Here is a 25,352-nt window from a genome sequence, read left to right as displayed (position 1 = left end):
TCAGGGCTGATGTAGCTGATGACTGATTTGGAACAAAAATATGAGGAGTGTAAGCTCCTGGACCACAATCAAATGTGAATTTGCAGGACTGTTCATTTTGGGAAGGAAAAACCCACCAAGATCACCTCCTCTTGTTCCCTTCTTACCGGGGTAGAATGAAGTGCAATTGAGTAGTTAATATAACACGTACACTTTAAAGAGTGTTCACATGTGGGATTTACAGTATATTGGAATAAGATACCAATAACCATTTTGTTGCAGGTTGAGTGTGCTCAGCACCATGGCTAATTTTGAAACAGGTGCCAGCAATTTCTTTCTTTCTTGAAAGAAATGACATTAATATTGGCTATTATTGAGGTAGCATGTAGCATAGGTCATGAAGTGATCCTGGTTTTCAGATTGTGTTCAATTAGACTAATAGTTTTTTGAAAAGTGGAGAGTAATGTGCCTGTACAGTATAAACACCAAAGCATACAGGAATGGCAAAGTGAAGAAACATTTCCTCATCACAAATCTGTGTATACTCCAACATGATCTAGTCTTAAAGCTTGTTTAAATATTGGTATATCCAAGTAGATTAGTATTACCTCCTACATTTAGCCTAAACATCAGGGGTGCAAAAGGCGTTTACAGAGCACAGATCTGTTTTCTAGACAAAAAATGAAAATGTTTGTATTTTCAATGTTTGTAGCCCATGGATTATGAAGATAACCCTTCAAACCTAAGCTGGAGTGTAAATTAATATAATGAGGCCTTTCTTAGCTTACAGGGTCAACTCAGTTTCTCAAGATTATTTCAAAGCCTTTGCTGCTCAGGGCTCCTTTTGCTAACCAGCAGTGTCATGGAGTTAGCAAGACTGTTCAGTTTTACTGCTGCTATTCAGAAACCTGTGGGAGGCTGTGCAACTGATGAGAATATCAATTTTGTGTTGCTACTTAGAAAAGCCAAGAGCAGAAGAAGAGACAAGAAACAGCTATACCGATATCTCTGAAATTTACTTAGTAATAGAAGAAAACTGGAAAATTTAGATTATCCTTGAAGGGATTTAACAAGAAACAATTTTTACAGTGTTATTTCTGGTCCAGCAATCTAATATGTCAGAACCTGCCAATTAAGAAAACTATGGTGACTGTTTAGCAATCAAAGAAATCTGTTTATGCAAGAGTTTTTAAAATTGATACAAGTTATGTCATCGAGGAAGAGTGAAATGGGCTCTTCTTAGAAATCTGAATAACTTTGAAGATCTTTTGAAATAGTAGCAAAGCTTCCTTCCTCCATGAAGTCACTGGGTGCAGCAGAACTCGAGTTTATACTGGCCTGAGCTGGATTGCATAAGCATGGACTTAATGACTCCTTGAGTTTAATGCACTTTTTTCTTGGAAAACAGGTTTTAATTGTAAAGCTTTACTTCGGTACAAGTCTGAGAGCCGATTTGTGTTTCCTTATCTCCTATAAGTTCAATTTTTTAATCTATAAAGGGGCAAAGAAAGAAATTCAGTCTAATAGGTGGCAGTGCTCGGGCTCAGATTTAAGATACTAAAGTTAAAATAGCAAGTTCTTCAAACTTGAACTTTGAATTGCTGGATGTCCTACATATTACAATATTGTTGATATTAGTGGGGTTGAGTCTCGGTAAAGTTACACTTAGAATGGCACCTTGATCAAAGCATAAAGGCTGTGGCATAGGCAAGACCTTGAACAGATGCTGTAAAAGTTGTTTCTTTGATCACTTTGTGGTGATATAACTCATTTCTGGTTTGTTTTCAAACCTGCTTTTTTTTTTTTTTCTGACAGGGTTGGCATTAAGAAAGCCATGATGAGCTTTATCATTTGTGGCAGTAACATATATAAACAGTGAGACCCAGCTCTCTGCAGGCCCAGGAGAATTCTTATGCTTTCTCCTGGCTAGGAAGATCAGGGGGGTTTTGGGAGGTTTTGTCTTCTTTTTTTGAGGCTGAAAGATGTGTACAACTTGGGGAGGGATGAACACTGCTTTAGTAATTGATAACAGTGCATAACCTGTGCTCTTGGCCCAATTAATCAGTGAAGCACAGCAAAATACTTTTCCACTAATCATAAATTGTGTGTTTGTTATTCAAGACGATGTTTGTTGGTTTTACTTAATTTTGATTTATGGCTTTTTTTAAAAAAAAAATTCCCAAGGGTAAATAGAGAAAGCAGGGGTAGTTTATCAGATTAAAAAGATATTTGTCTGGAGAAGATCCTTAGAATAAATAGGATGATGAAATATAGTGTCTTGCAGTGCTAGTATTTCACGTTATATTTAGGTTTTTTCTTCAGGATCAAAAAACTATGGATATTAAGGTTTGCAATGTAGCTTTGAGGAAGGAGCTGATTTTTCATGTTAGGAGAAACTTGAGATTTTTTTTTTTGAGTATTCTAATAAATTTGAGTGTAATACAAGCACAGAAGAACAACTAGCCCTACTTTCCATAACTGTTTTCTTGAATTAGGTGGCTTAGGGTTGCTGTGCATAATGAGGAGATGCTCAAATGATGATTTATGTAGCCTGCCATAGCTATCCTGTGATACTGAAGTCTAGCAGGTTTAATTCTTGCTTTTGTCATAACAGTACTAAATCTGTTTTGTCAGAGAATTTTTTCATTTTCTGTTTTTAGGTCATCATAATTAAATATATTTAACTTCTTTAGGGGTAAAACGTTTAAAGAGAGTATTGCCCTCTAAATCAGTCATTTAATTGTGTGGTAATTCTTGCACTTTAGCACCTAGTTAGAGGTACAGATGTGCTTTCAGAAGCTAAAATAGGGAACAGCTTAAGCCTGTCAGAGCTAACTTGGTCTTGTACAGAAGTTCTAATTCTTTCTTATTTGGATGTGAATAAGTCTGTATAGCTTCCATCTATTTTTTTGTCAAATGGTTAAGCTAAATTTGAATAAGACACTTACTTTGTATGTGTCTTTCCATCAACACACGAGTTTGCACCATGACAGTAGAGGCGCAATGACTTCTTCTGTGTGTGCTTTGTTAGTTATTTCTGCTAAATAAAATGTCTTCCTCATTTCAGGGGTAGGTGGCAAAGTATGTAACTGCTTCTAGGTGCAGTTTAAGTGTAGAATAATGCTCACCTGGCTTCTCGGTGCCTGCTGAGCCACAGGTGGATGCACTTAGCCCTGGTATTATACTGACTTGTGTTATTGGCTATGGAGACTGGCATGCCTTAAGGCAACATAATTATAGGCTGTTTAGACTCAGGTGAGCTTTGGTAGCTTTCTAATTTTATATGTAGGGGAATGGTATCCCCAGGTGCTGATTATTAGCATCAGCTGTTACAGCACTGCACTGCAGCTGATACACATGAGCTATTGCCAGTAAGTACTTTGTTCCTGAGCAGGAGCAGCATTTATACTTTATACAGCTTTTTCTCTTTCTTTCACCTTCCCCTCTCCGCACAAAGTTCTCCTGGTTATGTTTGAGCAGGGAAGCAGGCTTTGAAACACGCAGTGCCAGCGGGGAGCCGGTGAGTATGAACAGCCTCATGCTGGGCAGAACTGCCACCTTAAACCGAGGAGCCTGGGCAGCACCCTCTGAAGTGTGAACTTCACAGTAAGAAGGTAAAAAGGATCAGTTGCAGCTGCTTGTGGAGAACATGAATATCCAGCCTACCACGAGGGGGTGCTCCAATGCTTTGACTTAAATTATCCATTGCTATGAGGGGTTTTTTTTGTTAAGGAAAAGTAGAGAGGTTTTTTCCTAACATTAGTGTTACAGTGAAGAGTATTTTAAGTAACTTTTGGTTTATAAAAGCTGGCAAGATCCACATATCAAAAGGCGGATGTAGCTCTCTTAAAATTTAACGGAATACGTGTTTATTTTGCTTTGCCTTTAAGAGCTGAACTGTTTCCTCTTCAGTTGTTTTGTTTCTGTTGGGCTTTATCCTAGATAACATCATCTGCCAGTAACAGAGCTTTTCCAACTTGTTTATGTGTTAAGTGCACAGGCAACCTTCCCTGCCTGCAGAGACATTAAATCTGATACTTCTGCTGGGTAATCTGAGCCCTCAAATTAAGAGTCACTTCTCATTGCTTCTGTGCACTTCTCATTTGTAAAATGGCAATAAAGCTTGCTTGTTTTACGGAGATGTTTAGACTTAACTTTTGCATAAACAAACCCAGAAAAGCTGTCTGCAGGCTAAACGTTCAGTTATGCACTCCTGTCTCCTCCTGTAGGCTGTTAAAGAAACATGTGTTTGTTGTGGTTCTAGCCTGTATTTCAGAACACTTGTGGCACGATAATAGGTCTGGATGGAGGTTAGTGTTTGTGTTAATTGTTTGACTTGCCTTGAAATGGAAGCTCAAAGCACTGTCCTTTGCTGAATGTTACCAAACATCGGTAAAGAGACTGAAGCTGCAGTGAATTAGCAACAGAGAGAACTCTAGTATTCTGTCTTTGGTTGTTTAGCAGTAGAGCAGCAAGCAAAAGAGTGAATTGCTGTAAGTATTCATGCAGTTGGGTTGGGAGAGGACATCCCTGCAAAGTGATCCCAGACCTGATGCTTAGAGTTTAGGCATGTAATTACCAATAAATGAGGTGACCTCACACTGCTGTGGTGTTCATCATTGACTGCTTAGCTCTGGGGTAGTTGTTACACTAAATTGGGATGCATTTGTGTTTTTCTACGACTCACTTACCATTCCCTCTAATACTAGTCAGTGAAAGGCCATATTGAAAAAAAAACCAAACCAAAACACATTAATCAGTCCTAAAACAGACTACTGGAAAGGAGATATGAAAATCTGTTTCAATTACAACTAAGACAGACTTCCTGTCTTGCATACTGTCATGGAAAAGCAAAGGCATGACTTCTTGTATGCTATAACTGCCCTTTTTTTTCTTTCTTCCCTCTCCCCCCCCCATTTTCCTAATCTGTTGCATGGTTGAGATATTATGTGCATTTTAGGCCTTGGCATCTAGCTTTGTTACATCCACCCATCCATTATTTCCTCTTACAGAAAGATTAAAACACTCTTCATCACACAATGACCTGCTACGCTTGACCCTCTGAGCCTACAGGGAGGTGGGCTTGTAATTTTTGAAACCATAAAAGCTATTCTAAAAGAATCATCTTGGTTTGTTAATAGAGAAGCAAACTTTAGTATATAGAATAAACCCTTCTGGTACAGTGGTGCTTCACGACACCAAACTGAAGGTTACCCTTCCAGGGATTGCTAGTGCTTCACGACACCAAACTGAAGGTTACCCTTCCTTCTGTGCTTTTAGAAATTAAGTAATGATCCTGTGTGTTGAGAACAAGTGTCATTCCAATGTGAGTACTGTGTGGAATGAGGTTGTCTGAGGGAAAGAATTGAATGTCCAGGAGCTGGTGCTGGGGACAAATTAGGAAAAATGCTTCCTTTCCTGTGAGCATTTAGCATTCTCAGTCAGCTGCCTATGTCTTTATTTGGAGCCATATCTGTTGTGAAAATGAGAAAAGTGATGCAATGTCTTTTTATCTGTCTCTTTCTGCTCTTTGAGAGAAGTTTGTTCCCAAAGTCCCTGCCTTTGCTGACAGACAAAGGATGCCAGCTCTGTAACCAGGAGTACAGACATGCAGAAATTTACGAAAATTGTTTCTCCCTATATAGGTACCATCTTTGTTTAAATATTAAAAAAATGAGATACTGGCATGAGTAAAAATCCCTACAGTTAAGAAAACTATTTTCTGCAGTACTTAACTATTTAGTCTATTTTTTTTATCCCCTGCTGGTAGAGTAGTAAGTTTAGAAAAGGAAGACAGTGTTTTATTGTACAGATAAGTGAGAGGCATGAGTACACAAGATGGTCTATGCATCAGGTCTCTAGCAGAACTACTAACACAGCACCCTTTCCACAGGACTATGCTTTCTTTTCCAAGTTTGACTGTAGAGGCTTTCTACATGCTTTGCCCTATAAGAAATTTTCTTCCCTTTTTTTGACGCTTGAATTTAAAGCTATTTGATTTAATTCTACTTCATTAGTGTGAGGAAGCCTAGGAGTTTTTGTTTAGAGAGCAATAGTAGTTGAGACTAGCTCTTTTTGTCTTACTCATTAGTTAAGAGATACATACTGTAAGGATTTTGATATGAAAGCTCTAAGTATTGCACTTTAGGAAGGATGGCTGATCAACACCAGTTTGAGTCCTGCTCTACTACAGCTTCCTGTCTGGTATTTGGCAAATAACTTTGTTTCTTTGCTTTAGACCTTCTTCTACATAGTAAAAAATTTTACTCTACCCTGTAGGACTGCCAAGAGAATAAAATATCAAAACTGTGAGGCACCCAGTATATCAAGTGCTACAAAAATACCCTATGTAGTATCAAGTCATAATATTAGCATGCCCTGACTGCAAATGTTCTGTAGGCTGTGAATTTAATGCATGCAAGAATAAGCATTTACTGCTAAGTGAAGGGTACAGCATGGTTTGCCCTAGCAAGGGTAGTCACTCACAAAACAGGTACAGCCTCACCAGAAGCCTGGGATCTGATACATTGTCTTTTTCTTTTCTTCTGAAATTACTAATAAAGTGTTTAAGCAAAAGTTGTGGATCTTATTGTTTAGTTGTAGACGTCTGAGCAGGCTAGATGGTTACCTACTAGAGGATTTGGAATAAATCTTACAAGAATTCATATCCTCATTGGAAAAATACCATTGCATCATGTCACAAGTCAACCTCCAGAGAGCAATTTTCTAGATTTAGAAAAACTTCACTGTTTGGGGTGAGATACTCATGCTGCTGCTTCCTGACTGTCTCTTGTGTAAAAGAACAGACACAGCACATGTGTTCACTCTCAACTTTGTATGTTAGCACTCATGCAATTTTAAATTTGAAAAAACTACAACTGCACATCTCAGGCCTGGTCTGTGAAGAGGAATGCCAAGTCCATCCAGCAGCGTGCCTCCCAAGACAGCTGCGCAGTCAGCATTCATGTCTGCCGGGGTCTGTGCTCTCCACAGTGATCCCCACCCCAAATCTCCAGACAAAAACAGGAGATGAATCTCAACAGCTGCAGAAGGCTCAGTTTATGAATCTTAATTAGGGTAAGGAGTTATTTGAATGTTTCTTTTCATAAGTTGTAAGGGCTACATATCCCCATTCAAGTCGTCAAGATAATGCTGACCTCTATAAAGAGGTGGAGTTCTGATGGTCTGAGCCTGTGTGGATGCCACGTCCCTCTAAACAAATAACGCTCATATAGACCATGGTGGTTTTTTGTGCTCTACCAATGTGCTCTGAGTTCTCTTTCCTCTTTTCCTCTGCCCAGGTTACAACTCTTTTTGCACACGCTGATTTTTCCAGTTGTATTTTTTCCTTGAGAGTAGGCTACCACCCTTATGTGATATACTGCTTTCATAACATTGGCAAAATGCCCAATAAAACTGGTTTAAGACCTCCACACCCAGACCTGAATATTTTTCCTTCCCAGTTTAAAGGGACAACCTGTATTTTATGTATTTGTCTTAGATTACAGCACCCGCTTTCATGTGTTAAGAACAAAGCCAAGACTGTCAGTTTCCCCATAATTATATTGTACCTGTCACTATGTAGGAAGCCCTGCCCTTTCTTTAGAAGTTAAATCATTAGATTCCATATATCGTAATTGGGTGAGTCATTTAGTTTCAGTCCTGCTGCTAAAGCGTGCGCTATTGTGTCTAATGTAATTACCCCTTAATGGGGCCAACAGTAATAGCACCAGTAGTATGAAGTCCGTTATAAATAATCTGTCTACCGTAGTCACAATACATAGTTTTCAAAAGATTCACCAGGGATTTTCAAAGTAAGAATATTTGAATTAATTTTTTTTTTTTTGCTAAGGTGGAGAGGGTTGTAAATTGACCTGGAAAACAGCTAATCTTGAAGTAATCTCGTAAGGGGGATTCCAGCCAGCTGTACCCTGTCCCTGAATTACAGTATGATAAGGCTGGATTGATGAAAGCTTGTCAGAAGAGATGCTTGTCCCCACGACCACCGTGCTCCTTCTTTACCAGTGCTAGTACTCATCTAGCCCTGTGGTGAGCCAGTCCAGGGAGCCAAACCCACAGCAAGCTCTGAGGGGCTGGGGTTTGGTTTCCTGGCCCAGCTCGCTGCGCAGCAGATGAACGTGGGTGCGAGCACGCAGGGAGCAGTGGAGGAGGGGAAAACAACCACCAGTCTGGCAGCAGCTGCCTGCTGGGTTCACTGGGCCACACGGTCAGCCTGCACCCTCAAAACCTTAGCAAAATAGTTCAGTGGTTTTGTCTCTTATGCCTGGGGGAGGGCTTTGATGAATCTGGTTTAGGGTTACTAAAAAAAAGTATATCTAATAGGCTGTACGCAGACACTTAGCATTGTATCTCTTTAGCAAGGCTGCTATCTGAAACAAGCTCCTGAAATACGTCCTTTAAGAATATTTGAAATTCAGAAATGAGTTAACTCAGATGTTTAAAGAGTGAGAGGCACTATCTCTTCATAAGAGTTTACTTCTTCAAGTTTCTAAGGATGCGATCACCTCTTACCTGGTTTATGGTTGGGATTTTTTAACATATATTTTACTTGGGTGCTCACTGGATTCTTGGCCTTAACGGCTTTCTACCCTGCTATGTGTGTATGCCTTGAATGAAAAGCTGATTATAACCCTGCGCCCATGACCAGCAGCTGTTAATTACTGCCATTGAGTTGGTGAGACTGGCTAGAGGGAAAGGCTGACTGTCCTTCAAGCTGAACTAGGTGTAAAGTTGGATAACAAAATAGATTATTTGACCAATATTTCTGTCAAAAGAGTCTCAGTCCTATGAATAAATGTTAGTCTAGTTTCTCTATTAATTACAAATTAAGTTCTTACACTGGTAATCTTCTGCTGCATTTTAATTAGACCCAATTCCCAAACTAACAGTCACATTTAATGTTACTAATAAGAGAACATGCCAACCTGGGTTAGTCAGTCCTTCTGAGGGCTGATTCTGCTTGGTGTGTTTGATCATGACAATTCTATGTTTGCCATTACTCAGCTTTTCCAGCTTCAGAACCTAAGGTGTGACCCTGCATGTTTTATTTACTAGATGAGCTCTAAACATCCCTTGCAACCCAAACTATTCTATGATTCTAAATGCAGTCTCAGTGGAATGACCATTCATCAGTATTACTAGAATAAAAGAATACACATTTTCACCGATAACATACTAGTAACAATCATTTTTTGGAAAAAAAAAAAAAAAAGGTTTTTCTGTACTGTGTGCAGATCTCTGCTGGGTATTCTCCAGGCTCTCATCTTTTGTATTTCAGTCATTGATTTGTGTGCTGTTCATCTTCATGGGTGCTTCACTTGGTCTTTGTGGATGGTTTAGAGGTTTTCCTGTTTTTGGGGGCACAGGCAATCTACTGCTCATGATGAAGGCGTGACCTTAAGGGCTGTTCGCCCCAGGCTCTTTGCTGATGCTTCATGTGGAAGCTTCAACATCCTTGCTGGAGGAGCATAAGTGTGCTGGGTGCTTCAGGTTTCTAAGTTTCAGCTCTGGGTTCAGTTTTTCAGGGACTGACCATGCAGGCTTTATAAAAATTTAACGTTGTTATGCTTGTGTGGTTTCTTTTAGATGGTAAGAGACTTAGATCTCAAAGCAATAACATGTCCATATAAACATCTTTCCTTGCCTCACTTCCCTCACTGTTTTTGACAGTTCTGGCATCTGCTCAGTTTTGTAACCTGTCCAGGAAGTTGTTGCTTCTAAACAGCCCACGCAGCCCATAGTGATATTGGCTTTAAGTGCTCAAAGTTGCTTGAAAGCCATGGAAAGACTGTTTCTGGCAATGGTGTAGGTGAGCAGGAAGCATGTCATTAATTCTAAAGACCCTTCAAATAACTTTCAAATATTAATTAGCTTCTGGTTCTATGAAGACCTTCTAAGCTGAAAGACCCATTTTAAACCTACATGGTACAGCAGCTTTCAATCTGAGTTAATCATAGCTGTGTCTGGATGCTCCATTGCGTGCCCAATAGCAACTACTGAGCTGAGGCATGTCTTGTAGTCTACCTCTAGTTTTTCAAAGAAAGTTGAGAATTAAGTAACATGTCCCAACAGCATGGAATTCCAATGGAGAAATGCCCTAAAAAGCAGGGGTTCAGTGACATCTCAAGAAGCTGGCATCAGTTGACTGTCTTGCAGTAGTGCTAAGTAAGAGGTCTCCGTAAGGATGAAATAGAGAAGCCCTTGTAGCAGTTATCTGCATGGGATGGTAATTGTTCTGCTTTCCAACTACTGCATTGAGACCTACAGTACTTTGAAAATATTTAAATGCAGTATTGCCATAGGTAACTGCTGTAAATACTAGAAATGTAAGTGAAAAATCTGCTCCCAAACTGAAAAAATCATCTCTCAAACTACCAAAAGCCAGAGCAGCTTTAGTTTCCTGTACCTAGATAAAAGGCAGAAGCTGGCATTCTGTCCCTTTGCTTTAAAAGGGTAAGTCAGAACTGAGTACAAGTTAATTGTGCTTTTGGTTACTCAGATAACTGAATTGGAGTCGGTTTGTACTGTAAAAGGCTCAAGAGGGATAATGATTTTTGAGAGGAGCATTTGCAAGACTGCCTGTTGTCGTGGAATTTCCAACTTCAAGAGGGCACCTGGTGCGCTGGTATCAGCCCAGTAGTGAGCCCTGGTCCCAAAGGAAGCACTTAGTGTGGCTGGTTCTTGAGGGGATACAATATAGCCCTGTGTAATCCAAGCAGTCAGCTGTCCTGACAACCTATATAGGCCAGCAACAACTGGGAATGTTTTTCTGTGGAGTAGGAGGAAGAAGGAATGAGGTGGAACTCTGTTGAATTAGAAAAAAGAAATATCTTAATTTAACAAGATAGAAGGACCTTTCTTGGCCTCTCAGACCAGAAGATGTGGTGATGCTGCAAGTAAGTTCCCTTCTGGATGGTACAGTTAGACTTTGGTCTCAATCTCAGTTCAAAATTTACATTTCATAAAACAATACTCCTAAATTTAGAAGCAATTTTATGTACCTCTCCCTCAAAGCAAACTGTCTGGCACAACTGACAAAAGTCTTGCCATGAAACTGAATGCAGCTAATGTTCTTTTGTCAGAGACCTTATTTTCTAGTTTAGGTTAAGTCATCTTGCTCTTCAGTAGTTTCCTATTCTTTGATTGATGGTGATAGTGGAGGAGCTGTAACATTCCTCCTCTGGGCAGCAAGTACTCCTATGAGCTAGATGAATGGCTTGATTCCTCTTATTTGTATCACTTAAAGTCACGTTTTTGTCCTGTTGGCACAGGTCAGGTATCAGTGATAACTAGTATCAATCTGAACAACAGTTTCTATGCATTTCTACTTGTCACTGCTGCCATTGCTGCAGATGTAAAATCTCTATCAGTACCACAAGAGGCAGGGTAATATTGATGCATCCTCCCTGTACTTCTTGCCTCTATCAAAAAGCACAATACTGTCCACAGTAAAATCCACAAAAACTGATGTTGGAGATGGATGCAGTTTAGGAACTAACCAGTACTTTAGTGAGGGAGAGGAAACAAAGTGCTGAGGGAGCTGCAATGTTAGACCTCCCACTGGGAATTTCCAGCCCTTTCCCTCTTCCTTCCTCCCTCAGAATATATATAGTAAATAGAGTAAATTAAGCACCGGGGGAGGTGGCACCTAAAGGCAGAAGTAGTACTAGAGGCTAGAGTTTAAAGCTAGGCTGGAACCTTCAGTTAAAAACAGCTGACAATATACTGACCAATCCTCTGAGCATCCCAGTCGTACCACCACAAATACTGGCAACAGGAGAGATGTCTCAGACAGCTATGCCAGTATTAAGTGGGAGGAAGGCTCTTTAAATAACTAGCAGTGGGTCTTATTCCCTCACTGTGTCAACACTGAGTTGTTGTTTCACCCTCTGAACAGGAAAAATTAGTCAAGTAATTGTGCAGCAAGCAAGTGACAAAATGAAATAATTTTTTTGTTTTCCTTTTTCTAGTTGCTGGATCTATTTTAGAAGGGGTTGAATACTTTCCTTGTCATTTTGCATTTCTCTTCAAAAAAAGCTCTAAGCAACATGATTAAAATCAGAACTAAAGAGGACTAGATTTGGTTAATATCAGGGGAGTAGCACTCAGTTGAACTTCATCACTGAAGCAGTCCAAAAGAGTACTTGTTTATATTTTGTTTTTAGAGCATCTGCATTTTGAGGGGGCTAAGGCAGCATTAGTCCCTTCCCCTTTCATTGTTAATCTCAGCATGCTTTTAAATTACTGTGCATAATCCAGTCTCAAAAAGCCTGCCTTGCTCTTACAATAAGGCTTAGGTTATCTGTCTCCTTATTCCAGGTGAATAGAAGGTTTTGTGGCTACCAATTCAATAAAATAGGATTTCATTTAGTTACAACTACTTCAAAACTCTTTACGATCCTAGATAAATCCATACAGCTGTTTTCCTCTTCAATATTTCCCCAGCACAAGGAAGAAATGTTTGCAGTGATGTAGAAAAGTAAACTGTTAGTGTTCAGGTTAGCATTGTAAATTGGCAACAGATCTTGTCTCCTGTGGAGAATTGTCTTTTGACAAAATACTAGATAAATTTGGAATTGCAGATCCCTCCTTTATGATGTTTGTCTGTAGATCAGATTCTGTCCTTGCTAGACTAATTTAAGGTTAATCTAAACATTTTACATGCAGGTTCTGGTTTTTGAAATGGCAATATTTAACCTGGTCAAAAAATTTGGTCTGATGTTCCTGGGGAATTAAGTCACCCGTTTCCACACTGTTGTACTTTGTTTGCTTTTCTTTACTGCTCTGAAAACAAATTAATGGAAAAAACTCCCGTCATCTACAGGATATTTCTGCTCTGGTTGCATCCAGGCATATTCAAGTTTCCCATCTGCTGCAGTATTTCTCCCTGGAGACAATTACACCTTCTTTAACCAGTCTTTTAGTTCAGTGGTTTCCTTTGCAAAGTCATTTTTGTCTTTTTTTTTAATGGTCCTTACTATAGGATAGCCATATCTGATGACTTAACAAGATCATGCACTGTACTAAGCGCTGATTATAGTATATAACTTGCCAGAACACATTAATATTTGTGTAGTGAAAAGGTGCTAGAAATAAAGAGCTATCAAATAGGAGTAAAGAAAATGTCTTTTTCTCAACTTTCTAACCTTTCTTTAATTCACCTGTTTTTTAATTAAAAGCTGCTATCAGGCTATGACAAGTGATGTGAAGAGGAAGCAAGAAAGTAGCAAGGTGGTAAAGTTGCTAATAATAAGTAATTAAAGACAGTAGAGACAAAAGTTGACTGAAGAACTGCAGGAGGTTGTAGCAAGGTGGTAAAGTTGCTAATAATAAGTAATTAAAGACAGTAGAGACAAAAGTTGATTGAAGAACTGCAGGAGGTTGCAGGTTGAAGAAGTGGTACAAGATTCAGTGTAAATATGTGGAAGGTGGTACACAGAGGAAAATGGTTATAGCTTTGCATATGAGGCATCTAGCTCTGAGCTGACTGCTATAACAATAGAAATAAATCTTTGAGCTATAAGACGACAGTATCATGACAACATTTGGAATTATAGTCCAAAAAGCAGAGTGTTAGGAATAGAAAAAAATATAGTTCTGCCACTGTCCAAAGGCATGGTTTGAATACTGCACGTAATTCTGATCTGGTTATCTGGAGGGGTGGAGAAAAAACAAAGGAGGAGTGTTTCAAGGTGACCAAAGGCAATAACAACATCAGACTGCCTAAGACAAACTCTTCAGCCTGGAAAAGAGGTGGCTGAGGTGGAACAAGATAAAGGACTGTAAAAGTCACAAGTAGCAGGGAAAGCACCAACAGGTAGTGATCATTCAGGATTTGCCGCTGTACAGACTGAAGATCGTCAAACAAAACTCGATGTCATGTTCAAATCAAATAAGAGCCTGTTCTTTATTCTACAGGGTGCAGTTGAGCTATTGATAGCATTGCAGCAGGATGTTGCTTATTTGATGAGTTTTGCTTGCATTTCTTGAGACAGCAACTGGACAAGATAATAGTAGAAGCCTGTTAGGAAGTTTAACTTCGATAACACCAGCTCTGGCTCAGAAAGACCTTGAGCTGCAACATGTTGGAGACTTGGAAAGTGTTCTGGAATAATATCATTACCCTTTCCCCAGGCAGCTTCTGTTAGCAATGGCAACAGCAGGATGCTGGGCTATAAGTGACCCAGTACGGTGGTTGTTACGTGACTGGAGAATCCCAGTTGTCAGCTAGCTGACTTGCTTTTGACATTCTTAAGTGTTCTGCTAAATCCGAGAGGCAGAACTTTTGTTTTTCCTATTGTATGTCCCTTAAATGTTCTACAGTTTTGGTGGTAGTGGTCAAGAAGTGCTTGTACCTCGTAAAAAGAAAAAATAATCTCAGTGCCTAACTTTACAGTAGATGTTAGTGCTACAGTAGCAGATGTACATAAAATACACATATCGGTAGTGGTCAAGAAGTGCTTGTACCTCGTAAAAAGAAAAAATAATCTCAGTGCCTAACTTTACAGTAGATGTTAGTGCTATGGTAGCAGATGTACATAAAATACACATTTATATTTTAGCTGCATAAAATCCCTCCAAGTTGATTATATTGGCTAGTCTTGTCTCTCTTCGATAAATTATTTTAAGCACTTTTTTCTTTCTGTATTCTGTCAAAAAATATCAGATCTCTACTTTATAATACCAGTCACAAAACCTGCTTAATTGTATTAGCATTTTCAATCCACATCCACTCAACTTTATTAATAATCTTTGCCTGTTAGTTATCCTTCTTTGTAGTAAAACTAATTTTATTACTACACTGCAAAGCTGGTGAGGGGTCTGGAGAACAAGTCTTAGAAGGAGAAGCCTTAGAAGAAAGCTGGTGAGGGGGAGGAGGCTGAGGGGAGGGGAGGCTGAGGGGAGACCTTCTCCCTCTCTGAGGGACAACTGCCTGAAAAGAGGGTGTAGAGAGGTGGGTGTCGGTCTCTTCTTCCAAATCACAGGTGACAGGACAAGAGGAAGTGGCCTCAAGTTGTGCCAGGAGAAGTTTAGATTGGATATTAGGAAAAAGTTTTACACTGAAGGGGTTATTACGCATTGGAATAGGCTGCCCAATTAAGTGGTGGAGTCACCTTCCCTGGTGCTATTTAGAAGACAGGTAGACATAGTGCTTAGTGATATGGTTAGTGATGGTTTTTTGTCAATGTTAGGTTCATTGTTGGACCAATTAAGTGGTGGAGTCACCTTCCCTGGTGGTATTTAGAAGACGGGTAAACATAGTGCTTAGTGACATGGTTAGTGATGATTTTTTGTCAATGTTAGGTTCATTGGACTCTATTGGAAAGGTCCCTTCCAACCCAGGCAGTTCTATGACTTTTTTGTAGTTTTGATTACTTCTAGAATAGCAGTATTGAACTTGCTCAGTCTCACTGTCGTCTCTTTTCCTTCAAAGCTGTATTAACTCTGCCATAACCCTGAAAGGATTTTCCAAAAAATGTTATTCCAGTGAGTACATTCTTGTCTTAATACTGGACTCAGACACACAAGGGCTAAACACCGCCGTTAGATTTGAAAAAGCAAATGTAGTGACACAGCCTGAAACTGCAAAGCTGTCGGCACCGAGCTAGGAATTCTCCTTCTGCTGAGGCTGGGGTTTGTGTTACCCTGGTTATTTAGCAGCTGTTGGAAACGGCGCTGGTGAATGGAGTCCCTTGTCTGGTCAGCGGAGCCAATGACAAGTTGTCTGGGTTTCACCAAGGGGAAGTGGCAACAGCAGCCAGTAACTAAGTTTAGTGTGATGGATGTGTTTCTCTGACTTCATACGTGCGCCTTCACGCTGCCCCCCACAAAAGTGAATCAGCCCGTGGGGCTGAGGAGGAGCAGGACAACTAAAACTCCCTCAGCCAGGACTCGGCTGGATGTCAGATTCTGGGGATCTCCTGACAAACATCCACATTTAAGAGTTTTCCCTGGTTCTGAAGGTAACAAGACGGCATGCAATTTTTGGGCAAGTATTCATGCTAAAGCTCGGCTTTTCTTGGAGGAAAGGAAACGCTGGTTTATTTTCTAAGACAAATATATCTCAAAGGAGGCAAGATCACAAGAGTATTTTAGTCAAATGAAGTAAATATTTTAAAAACGAAGCCCCTTCTTTGTTCAAGAGAAGAAAATGGCTGTGGACAATGGCTTGAACAGCATATTGCTTGCTGACAAATGAGGTTGACAGTTCCATGATTTATTTTTAGCTAGAGATTATTTTTTTTTTTCAAACCAGAAGTACTGTGTAGCTTTGGCAGTTGCTGCATATTCAGTGTGGGTGGATGGAACTGAGAAGTCGCATCTGTGCTAGCAAGCTTTTTGGGATTCCATTAAAAAATTAAACTCATGTACTGGAAACTGAAGCTGTATCAGCTCACCTGGGGAGCTCTGCCCTCTGAATGTCCTCCAAAAGGTAAGCAGTGCTGCCTGTCCAAGGCACTTGCAAAAATAATTACTTCAGCCTCAAGATATGACATCAGCTCAAATTTGGGCTGTTAGATTGACATTTTCTTTCACTCCTGAGATTACAAGTCAGTGAGTTAGTCTCTACCCTCTCCTTCCAAGTTTTCCCTCTAACTGGAAAGGCTAAAAATAAATTTCAAAAGGTCAGCTGAGAAACAGTTTAATGTGGTCATTGTTCCAGGTGGTGGGGCTAAGGAGAGTACCTAATGCTGTAAGACTTCTAATAAGGTGTAATTATGTCACTTGGAAAGCAGCTTGGACATTTATGTCATGTTAACTCAAAGGTCTGATCAGGTAGTGCTTTACATCTGCAAAATAAACCTCCCACCAGCTAAACTTCATTAGTGTAGATATTTCTGGCTTGCTTAGGGGTCGGTTGAGCCATGACTTTTCAAGTAGTTGTTCTACAGAACAGCTCCTACTTCAAATGTTTGTCTTAACACTGTGAGTAAATAGCTATTCATTGGATTTGCTTCAAAGTAGACAGTATCTTGACTTTTGTCTGGCCAGTATTAACAACTCCTCAGGAATTCTGTTGGAGTATAATCTACATTAAGCAACTTCTGTCCCAAAGTACTGATTAAAAAAAGTGCTAGATGACTTGCTGTGAGCTGTCATAATGTTTGACCATCCCACCTTTCCTGGAGAAGGACTGGGTGACCTAATCCTCCTTACCCTTCATACTGGAGAGGTTTTACTGGAACTTAGCACGACAGAGGAAGAATGCCAGATAGACTTTTGATCTTCATCTGTGCAGTTTCCCAGTTATCTTTGAAACCCAGGTGTCCCTTCCTAGCACTCCTTTCCCTAAAACTGGCAATGTGGGAGTAGTTACTGTCTGCTATAGGCAGGATTCAGAGGAACAAAGGCTGGAACCTCATCACCTCAGTACTCGATGGAAAGAGGTAGGTAATACAGAGCATCTAAAGGGTGGTCTCCCTGCTTGTTTCTAGATCGCAGCAATTGCAAGGCTGACTAGCTTTATAGGAGCTGAACAGATCCTTAGTAATTAAGGTAACAAACACTTCGATACAGTATTCAGGATTTTACAAAGAGGTTACATTTGTATCTTTTTGTTCTAAAAAATCCTTTTTATATGTCATATTATTTGCATTAAGATCCTTCTCTCACTCCGGGAAAGTGGTGTGTGGTTTTTTTTATTATTATCTACTGTGCTGTTGGGTTTTGGTTCCTTTCTCAGAGGTACATAAGAAGACAGATTGGTACTTTGAGTGGGTTCTGGTGCTTCTGACCATTCCCAGTAGCTGGGACAGGAAACATCCATTGCACCTCTTAGTAACTGTTAGGTCCAGCCCTGCTGTGCTCACAAGTTCCTCACCCTAAAGTGTTTTTTAAATGCATCTGAAAACCTGCATCATTCTGCTATCAGCATTTAATCCAGAGTCACTTTCCTGCCTGAGTTCTGTGAGAACAGAAAATACTAGAGGCAATGAGAGCCAGTCTATTGAGTTAGCAGCATTTGTACTGAAGATAATCAATACTTCATCTACTTTGCAATTCTCTCTTAAAACAGCAATGCTACCAAATGCTTTGGTAGAAAGTTTGGTCACTTACAGCCTACACAGCTACTGATATTTGAAGAGATTTATGCATCATGCATTCAAAAAGGATCGAATGAAGATTTTCAAACTAATGCTTTGGAGCTTAAACTTGATTTATTTCATACTGGATTCTCCAACAAAAAGATACTTTACCAGAAATTAGTTGAGGAAAATATAGAGAAGTGCTGCATTAAGCTGATATTGTGGGAAATGATATACACGTGTGTCACTGCCATCTGAGCAAAGCAACAGGCTGAGGGACACCTCTGTCTGTTTAATAGCATTAATAAAAACAGAAGATGAGCTGTGTCCTTCTATCACCATTGGTTTGTAATGTTCAGGTAGACAGACAATGTCTTAAATTCTTAATACATTGGTGTAACTAAATCAATTGACATGAACTTGTTTCTCTCCTACCAATTAAAATTCAGTAACACCAGAAACCCAAGCCTTGCTTTCCTTTGGATTTTATATCAAGCTAGCTAAAAAACATGTCTTCAGGTAAAGACCCACCACTTTAATGGTTAAAGTAGTGCAGGGGAATATCTTATGCAAGAGTTTATCATGTTGCAAAATAAATTTGCTCCTAAGAGATGAGGTGTATGGAGAGCTTTATTTCTCTCTGATATCAAAGAGTATTTTTATTAACCTTTTCTATTTCAGATGTATTTTGATAATTGAGGCAAGGCGGTGCTACCAGCTTGTCTTAAAACATTTCTTTTTATATTATGTGAGCTGTTCATGATGCAATTTTGTCCCTGACTCTGAAATCTCCTCCCATTCTGTCTCTCTCAGCGTGGTACCATAAATAGAAACCTACTCCTTGCCCATCCCAGGTCCTTGGCTTTGAGCTGTATTTCTTGGCTTTATTCAGTGGGTTGTTTACAGTACTTTAAACCTGGCACTACTCTGTGGGAGGCCCAAAGACTAACTATGGATCTGTGCTTAGCTCAGGCAAACCGCGTTATTAAGAGTCTGGCTGCTTGCAGGAGAGGAACACCTAGGAATGGCATTTGGTTGGGTTGCCTGCATTTTACCAAAGCCATATGTGAACTGTCTGGCCCTTTTAAACTGGTGTTTTTCATGGCCGCGTGGTGTGTCAGCAGAAAGACTAGGTGGTCCATTTAGGTAAGGGCTTAAATCTGTTAGAGGGTAAAGAAAGTTCATAGGCCTGCTTCTGTGCTACCACATTACTAGACAGCAGGAACTTGGCCTGTTCAGCATTGGTTTGCTTTTTAGTATGTAGTTTGCCTTGAGTATTTTTGGTTGGTAGGAAGCGCCGAGACTTGGCTTCAGAAACAAAGCTACTGTAGAACTTGATACTATTCCAATCGTGTCAGCAAAATAGGAAACCCAGTTGCTGCTGTGTTATCAGTTTTGTTTCCTTGTATTCATTAAGGCAGAAATCCTCCCACTAACAAGCTGGTTAAAGATCTTGAAGTTTAGTGATGTAAAGTGATGTACGTTTTGAAGATGCAATGGAAAACACATGTTATACTAACAATTGTTAGTTACTTGATGGTCTACTTTTTGTTCTTAAGTTGACCAATGTCTGTTCTTTGGTAGTCTTAACAGCAAGCACATAAAATGAGTCTGTGTGTAAAATAGCATCATGGATAGTTATACTGGTATTCAGTTTGAAAACTCAAAGTGAAAATAAAATGGAAGATGTGGCATATGCAGGGATCTTAGTGGCCTTGTATTCAAGTGTCCCTTCGTGAAAGAGAGGCATGTGAGAAGCCAGAAGATAGATGGGGTTTTTGATGTAAAATGCTCAGATACCAGATTGAGACTGTATGCAATATATTTACCCTCTAACCCTTTCTTTGCCTTACCAGATTGAGACTGTATGCAATATATTTATCCTCTAAACCTTTCTTTGCCTCTTCCTTCCATTGACAAACCAGTCACTTCAGCCTGCTGCCAGCCATCCAAATCCTTTCCAGAGCTATGTTTCCATTTACACATTCTTTTGTTTGATTAAGAGACATTGACGTTTGGTTCAGAAAGTCAGACCATGGCAAACTTTTTAGAAGTGCCCTGAACTATGTATTTAAAAGTAGCATAGTCAGCAAGATTTCCTTTTATTCAACTTTTTTCCTACTGCTGGCAAAACTAGAGAAATGCTTCTAAATGGATGATTTAAGTTATACAGGAAGGGTGACCAGTCTCAGGAAATGGCTTTGAAGAGTACCACAGGGAATAGTCTAAAGAGCTGGGAAGAGCTGCCGTGCCCGAAAGGTGGATTCTTCCACTGAGGAAGTTGAGTATACCAGAATTAAGATTTAAATTGTGCACTTACTGTGAAAGGATTAGGAACAGGATGCAGATGTGGTGGATGCAGGTGTCAAGGTGATGGCCTACAGTAAAATAACTATCTAGGAAAATCAGTTGTAAAAGAAATAATGCTCGTCTAGAAGGTGGAAAGATGCCTGATTTTATTCTGCTTGGGTGCATTTGACGGGACCTTATGAAGAGCTACACACCGTGCAAGGACACCCCATGTCCTTTCCACTGAGAAACACCTTCAGGAGGGTGGCAGAGTGCGGGGGCAGAATTGCCCTCTTAGAGGAAACTTACAGCCAAAATGTCACCTGCCCATAATGCTATTGCTGGCCACTACTTCATTTCCATCAGGAGCTCGTTAACAGACAGCCAGCACTAGGCTTTGACTAAGAATACTCTTCTGACAGAGACTAAAATTGATAGGGTCAATAGGTGTATTTGTAAGTTACATTATTAATTCAACCTAGTTTTCTGCTAATCCTTCTTTGTTCCAAATACCAATTATTCATTGGTTGTATTTTAACTATTACAGCCAAGTCTAGTTTAGCCACAAATCCTTATGCAGCCTGCTGTTTCCTGGTACCCTTTGAGATCCACCTGAACAGTGTGTTTGTCACAAAGCTCATCCATGTGTTTCTGATGATGGCAGCAGGGCTAATAACTCAGGGAAAAGCAACTCCTTGTCACAACAGCATATCCACAGCCTTACAAAAACAAACATTTGGAATAAGCCACGTTGTTCATTTCTTACCTTTAGCGTGAGCCAAGTCCTCATCACGTGGTGCTGTTGCCTTTCTTACAGAACAGTAGAGCTCAGGGATTGTAGAACTGCTGCTTTTTCTTGGTGGGCTGCAGCAGCTCCTCTCCTCCTACAAAGGCCAAACCACTGCCCTTTCACTGCTGCCTTTTATACCCCTCTGCAGCCCACCACCCTCCCAGGTGTGAGACTGCCATGCTGATGGCTTGTTCTTTAACCCTTCCTTCTCCACATGTTAGGAGGAGCCTACCCTGCTAGAGTGTACACTACCTTTGCTAGAAAACTGGGGCTTTTAAAGAATCCATCAAACAAATCTTAGCTTTTTTGTGGGTAATTTGATGGTGTCCTTTCAGAGAGCTGTCCTGAGTTTTAGTAAATCAACAAATATGCAGCTCACGTTGGGTGTACTCTACTGCCCTTGCTTTCTGTTTCTTTCTGAAATCCTGAAGTGTTCCAAGAGTGTTTTCTTGCTTAGTGCTTGTACATCTCTTCTATGTGTATTTTCACTAACATCATTTCCTGTTGATTCATGTAAATAGTACTCCAGCAATGGTATGTGGAGTGGAAAAATGAATCAAACTGGGCGGTCCCCTTAATGGGTGATCTGTTTTGTAATAATTTCTACAAAGGAATTTCTCCAAGGAAACTGTTTGCTTTCTTCCCAAACACTTTGTTGCCTAACTCTTGGTGAAACAAAACTCAGTCTTTATAGCTCATCTCAAAAGTGTTCCAACTTGCAGTCCAGTCCCCACATCCTCTGTTTGTTCAACGTTCCCTGGGAAGCTCCACCCTCACTTCCAGCTAATACCCACGCTAACCCGTGGCTTCATTTTCCCATTTTCTCCTTCACGCTGCCACCAGCCTTGCTGGCAGTGATCGTCCATACGTGGTGGTGGTGGCAGCCCAGGACTTCTCCCATCAAGCAGCCTCTTCTGCTTGCAGTGAAGCACAGCATGATCGTGGGGACAGTCCTCTTCCAGTCCAGCAGCTATGGCAGAGAGGGCAAGCTGCTCTGCTGCCTTGGCGAGGAAGCCTCTGAGCCTGGCGTGTCGAGTTTCACAGGTATGATGCCCAGGGATGTAATGCTGTGCCATCCCTTTCCTGTATTATTTCTCTGAGGGCTTCTTCCAGGAAGATTGATGCCCAGGGATGTAATGCTGTGCCATCCTTTTCCTGTATTTCTCTGAGGGCTTCTTCCAGGAAGACGTGGGTCCTTTTGAGTCTATCTTTGCCTTGTAGTATGAGACCGGCCACAGGCAGGACTGAGATTACCTGCTTTTACCTGGGTTTTAGGATAATTGAAATGCTTCATTTTTATGAGCAGTTAAACAGTATTTCAGAAGTGGAGACTGTTTCAGCACTTAATGTGATTCTAAAATTTAGCATATTCTACCTTATACTCTTGGACTGAAGAGATTGGTAATTGTTATGTTGGCAACTGAGGGTGGGAGAAGAAACACCCCTCACATGTTGGCTGAATAGGAAAAGCATTCATATCCGGAGAGAAGCAAATTGTATTGTGGGAATAAAGGAAAGGAAGGAGATGGATGAAGCAGAACCTCCTCACACGATTGTGTATTAACCCGTAGACTAAATGATGATGTAAGGTTTCCATTGTATAGGAAATGAAAGTGGTCATATATGATTTATGGTTAGCCTTTAAAAGGAGCTGATATAAAACAAAACTTCCCGGCTCATTTCCTTACTCTTGGTGTGAGTAGAGCTTGCAGACTATCCAGTTGGAGGGGTATCATTTGTGAAACACTTTGGTGATCTTATTTTCCTTAATGAGGTCTATGGCATTATCATGTTTCACTGACCTTCCATATCCTTCCATTCTGGATGGTATAGATCCCACAGTGTATTGAGCAGCATAGGTTATTATGTCATAATAACCTGCAATAGGTACTCTTATACCCTGATAAATTCCCCTTTAGTAGGTATTGGGTAACCTTTACAGTTACTTAAGCATCCAAGTCACTCTAAAAAGGAAAGCGAAGGAAGCTAGTGAGACATGAACTCTTAAAAGCATTTTTTAGGCAATGTGATTTTTCAGTAGGCACTATCGCTAAGTGATTGAAGCTCCTCATCAAACATTAACTTCTGCTGCCTTTTTTTTTTTTTTTTTTTATACATAAAGTGGGTGTTAAGAACATGTGCCAGCCTCCCAGGCGTTCCCGAGGAAGCGGTAGTAGCCCCACATCTGCTTTGAATCCTCCCTGGCGAAGCGGCGCGGCACCACAAACGGTTTCATGTGGGCAGAGCTGCTCGGCGCTAAGCAGCAGGTGGCATTTCTGCTGGTTTTGCCTTGGCTGGAGTGCCTGCTGCTGGGCTCAGCGTGGGCAGGCTGAGCTGGCCATGGGCTTTGCTGCTGCAGCAGCTCTGAAGCTGAGCTGATAACTGGTCTGTCTGCTTCAGGCTTTCCCATCCAGCGCATGGTTAAATGCTTAACTCTCTTCTCTCTGTTAAATAGGGGTCGGATGCTCAGTTCGTGAGCTTTTCTGGCTTGAGAAAGAAACTTAAAAGTATGCTTTGATTTAGAACGAGTGCATATATTTTTGTTTAAAGCATTTCACATTTCAGCAGTTTAAATAACTTCTTGTTTTCAGTTATTTAACAGCAGTAAGGTATTTCAGAGCTGAAAGGTCAGATATTTTTTGGAAAGACCACCTACTTTTGTGTTTGCTCCTTAGCAAAGATGCGTAAGGCAGATTTCTTGTGTAGCACATTTGCTGAGTGACTTTGCTTAAGGCACTGAAACACTCTAACACAAGACACTGTAGAAGTACAGAGAATGTATTATTTAATTAAATATGTATTTTTACTGCATAAAGAGAGCTGGATTTAGGAGCTGGTGTTCTTCCCTCGCGCTTAACAACTGGACATGCATATGCACACACCCAGCCCTAAAAAATTACAGTGGGTTGTTGGCAGCCACGTTATAATGTAAGTAGCTGAGTAGACACTGGGATTTCCTCTCTTTTCCATGATAGCACACAGTCTGATGGGTTAGTATATTGTAAAACTAATTGCAGCTAATGGTTAGGAACAAGAAGCATATGTAAACGCTGCAGATAATGAAATCAAAGAAATGACATTTTGGTAGCCTGGTTTCTAGTCATTTCTGTTCTTGCTAGAACAGAATAGGGTGCTTGGTAGGGTGCTGCTTTGGCAAGGCCTGGGAGGTAAGTTATGAAGTAATTGCAAGAGGAGCAGGTTGTGCAAGGCAGTATAACTGAACCATTACCAGAAATGCAATCAAAAGCCACTTAGCTATGTGTTTAAAAACAAAACAGAACAAACCTCAACCATTTACTTTCTCATGTACCTACAGTTCAGTCAAAAGATTACATGGAGATGCTGGGAACCCCCCTGTGTCCTTGTTTTCTGGGCTTGAGCTTTGTCCTGTGACACAGATTTGGCACATACTTGCCTATTACTTGGCACAGGCCTTTTCCTGTTTTGTGTCTCGCTGACTTCCCATTTTTCTTGTCCTGTATTTTCTTGTCCTGCATTTGTTTTAAAGTATCTTATAGACCAGCTCTTGCTCACAAATGTAAATCTCATGGGAGTGCAGGGAGGGGGGGTATTATATACACACATTCTCTGGCAGTGGTCTGCCTGAAAACATCCTGAGCCTGACTTCTCAGCCCCTAAGAATTGGGGCAAAGGACTGATTGTAAAGTGAAGAAAGCATCCAGCTTTTTAAAGACTGTTTTTTTCGTGCACTTAAATCTTTATACAGTGAATTTCTATAAGTAAGTTCAATTAGAGAATTTGCAAATATATATTGGGAGAGGAACGTACCTCACTTGTGCCATCAGAGAAAATATTTGTATCTTTATATCTTCATAGTTTTTCTTGCCCCCTTAAGCAGCCCACACGTATGAAACTATATCATCATTCTTTGTCTTAATATTGAAATTTATTCTGCTGCATGTTCTTGGAAAACTTCTCTATAGGCTAGAAAGCCAACAATGGTCTTGGCATAGCACTACCATGAAGTGTTCAGGCACTTTTGGTTTTTACAACAGTTTTTCCTAAAACCCTGTGGTTTTAGATTGTTTTCATCATCACAAGAACTGTGGGGACTTTTTTCTTCTGTCTATAAAACAAGTCTGATTCTTCCCCCCAACTCCCTTGTACTATCAAGTTTGCATCAGTTCTCCTTTGAAACAGCAAAACAGAACTGCCTGGATATTCAGAAGTGCTGCTGCTAAATACCTGGCATCATCCTTGCTACTTTCTGTCAGTTTTCCATCTCT

At 40.3% G+C, this 25,352-nt stretch overlaps 1 protein-coding gene across 2 annotated transcripts in view; it reads left to right on the top strand.

The window, feature by feature from the left end:
• Positions 1-25,352, top strand: part of ABL2 (ABL proto-oncogene 2, non-receptor tyrosine kinase) — a 59,673-nt gene that overhangs the window by 18,952 nt on the left and 15,369 nt on the right. The gene's annotated exons all lie outside the window — the stretch shown is intronic.

The sequence above is a fragment of the Calidris pugnax genome, unplaced genomic scaffold (genome assembly GCF_001431845.1).
Source record: "Calidris pugnax isolate Ruff unplaced genomic scaffold, ASM143184v1 scaffold63, whole genome shotgun sequence".
Taxonomy (NCBI): Eukaryota; Metazoa; Chordata; class Aves; order Charadriiformes; family Scolopacidae; genus Calidris; species Calidris pugnax.
Note: the sequence above shows the minus strand (reverse complement) of the source record. Positions and strands in the feature narration are given on the sequence as shown.